Source organism: Habropoda laboriosa, unplaced genomic scaffold (genome assembly GCF_001263275.1).
Source record: "Habropoda laboriosa isolate 0110345459 unplaced genomic scaffold, ASM126327v1 scaffold92, whole genome shotgun sequence".
NCBI classification, from domain to species: domain Eukaryota; kingdom Metazoa; phylum Arthropoda; class Insecta; order Hymenoptera; family Apidae; genus Habropoda; species Habropoda laboriosa.
Genome location: NW_017100268.1, coordinates 1,495,451 through 1,498,593, shown reverse-complemented (window position 1 = coordinate 1,498,593; position 3,143 = coordinate 1,495,451). Strand labels below are relative to the sequence as shown.

General features: G+C 34.4%; 1 protein-coding gene across 1 annotated transcript in view; it reads right to left on the bottom strand.

Annotated features, from left to right (window-relative positions):
* The window catches only part of LOC108573478 (cytochrome P450 6k1-like), a 6,632-nt gene extending 4,246 nt beyond the window's left edge, over positions 1–2,386 (bottom strand). Inside the window, exon 1 of the mRNA XM_017935936.1 lies at positions 2,242–2,386. The gene's annotated coding sequence lies outside the window, so the exon portion shown is untranslated. The remainder of the gene's footprint in view (positions 1–2,241) is intronic.
* Between the last annotated feature and the right edge of the window lie 757 nt (positions 2,387–3,143).

Below are 3,143 nucleotides of genomic sequence, written 5' to 3'. Positions count from 1 at the left end.
TAAATTGGATTTTCATTAAATTCAGTTTCTCTTAAATTAGATTTTTGTTAAATTAGACTTCTATTAATATAGATTTTTATTCAATTAGAATTTTCATAGTGTTTGAGAAAGATTCTATAATCTATACGTCTTCGGATATAAAGATTACTGTTGCAATGTTTTGAATAGTAACAGGTTAGAAGCTTTCTTAAGAAGACAGTTCAAATGAAGTATTCTCTGAAACAGTTGTTCAGTAGGAAAGTAACTCTAATGGGCAATTATTCATTAATACTAAGAAGAAATATTTCTACTAGGAAAGGAAAAAGATAAGTTTATCTGGTCTTTAAGTTAGGCAAATGAAAGCACAGTTTTGTTTGTATTTGAAGAAAATACTATCGTTGTGGTACATTTAGAAAAGACATTATCGCTGTTGGAATTGAATAGACGTAGAAAGATAGACATCAATTTGATAGATACGAAAGGAAAAATACACAAACCACGGAACATCTTGTTAACGCGTTTGAAAGATATATTTTCCTTGTACAAAACCTAAAGGATGTATGCTAACTTTTTTTTAACTATAAAAATTTTGATTTAAAAATCATTCGAAGAAATTGTGCGTTGCTTAAGTTGACGATAGTAATGGAAAGGATTTAAGAACTTTCGAAATTTAACATGAATTGCAATTCTCCGACGTTGTGATTAAGAGTAACTAATTTAAATGATTAAAACTTTTTTCGTTAACGATAACCATTATCAATAATGAAAGTATATTTTGGTTTCTGATAACCCGTTTCGGTCACGAGACATTTTTTTTTTAGTTACTAATAATGTATACAAATCTTAATAACCTATTTCTGTTTTTCTTAACCACTTGCGGTGGAGAGACGTGCCACGCACGTCGAGATGCTACTGTTACCGGAACGCCAGCGACGTGTGTAACACGCGAGTGTAAAAAATGTCTTGTAGCGTTACACATTCCAAGCTGTTTTGAAAAATATCACACTCTGCAAGATTATTAATAAATAAATTTAGTATTGATAGACATGTAATTTTATCATCAGTTGATGCGTCTTTATATTCTCCTCTGGAACCCCCCAAACGCTGCTCGAACGCGCCGCGAAGTGATCTGCACTCGACTGTTCTGGCACGCGCAACCGAGAATTTCTTTGCACCGCAAGTGGTTAATTGCAGAGTTGAACTGTGAATTTTCGTTTTATCTTTTCAAATGCATTTTATTGACACAAATTGATACTTGTTATCAGCAACCTAAGAGACAACATTCTTTTTAAATCGGTAATTAGAGTAAGCAAATTTTTTCGACATCGATATTGATCATCGGTAACGAAACAAAATTTTCGCGATCGATCAAGGTTATCGGTAACTATAAATAAAATTTTCTTCATCCATCATGGTTATCGGTATCCAAGAACGATTAGAATATATTATATTCTATTATGTCATATATTATATTAAATGTACCACATTTACGAGTTAACAAAAAAGTTATTTAAATAAACTCAAGTATAGTAAATAAAGTGTCTATATGTACCTAATTATTTCCGTAAGGATCAGAAATACGAAAAAATGTTTCATATGAAAGTTGTATGGTATCAAGGGAAAGGTATAATGATAAGAATTGTTTGACCTTGAGATAACCTTGGCGAGTCCTGCGAAGGTCACGATTAAATTTTTAAACGGAACACTATATTTCTTATAGCAGATTCTTGTAGCTAATACCGAGACGAATTCGAAACACTACATACACATGTACTTTCCGTAAACCGTTGTTGAGTTATTAAGTATAATATAAGTGCACCGTGAGAAGATTTCACAGTCGAACTTTCAACCGGTTTGATGGCTCGCAGGCTTCAAATTTAAGCTTTAGAAAAGCCGCGATAGTGGTCGAATGCTACTTTCCTCAAAATATTCTTCTCCAACTTTTCGTGCATGCTTCGGATCCCTATTCTACTGCAAAATTAATCACCGATCAACCCTAAATTCAAATTTGACCCTGTAAATTCCGGTCTAAAATGAATTTTATCTAAGTCTAAGATGAGTAAAAATAAAAGATCCAGACTGCCGACAAGTGAAGGGAAACAGAAGAAAATTCGATGTTTACTTAGAATTTTCAAGAGAGAATTAATCACCGTTCAACCCTAATGAATTATACTAAAAATTGAATTCTAAGATAGATGAAGATAGAAAATCTATACTACCGGCAAGTGAAACGAGGCGAAAGAAAATTCTACATTTACTTACAATATTCTAGAGAATACTCGGGTCACCGTGAAAGTGAAATTTCGTCGAGGATCGCGAACGCTAAAATTTCGGACACACTGGGGTTCACATTCCCACGAAGAACACGTCTCGAACCGTGTGCCGCGTTGTTCACAATGACTTTCGTATCATTGGCCGCAATCATATATGGACGAGCGAGAACTGAGAAACTCCCTCCTCCTTCAGAATCTATTTACGCCTTATCACCGTTCTGCCTCTAAAACGTCACTAGACATGTTTATTTCTTACACTTGGCCTACTATGCGTATCTCAACGACACTAAAATCTGAAACTTTTACTCGAGCAACAGAGCGAGCATCTACACTTTCCGCAACGAGTATCAGCTGTGATATGATAATCGTCTTTTCTTAGAACTCACAGTTCAATTGTAACGTTTTATTATTCAGCATGAAAATTCGGAATTTTCCTCGATAGATAACGAAGTGCGATTAATCGTTTAATTATACCTAATTCAGTGGTGAATATTCGCAAAGTTTTCGTTGCTCGATGTTTATCGACTACAAACTGAAGATAACGCTCGACGATTTTTCCAATCTAGTCGTAAACTGATTAAAACAATCTCTCTTAGTCGCAGTACATACATCGAATTGTCAGAATATTCGAAGACTGATCGAGCACGATTTGATTGGAAACACGAGAAATATCTAACACACGTAAACATAGACTTAATCGTTTTGTGTATCAAAATGAATTGTTCGATGAAAAGTTAGAGAATCAGGAAACGATATTTTACAAGTCTTAAGGAAATGAGAGTTATCGAACGATCTTCTGAAGGGGAATAAGAAAAGCCACGTCAGATTCGAGACTAGTTTCTGTGTGTTGGTAAACTCTGTTCAAAATAAGAGTAACCTCGCTTCGCGCAT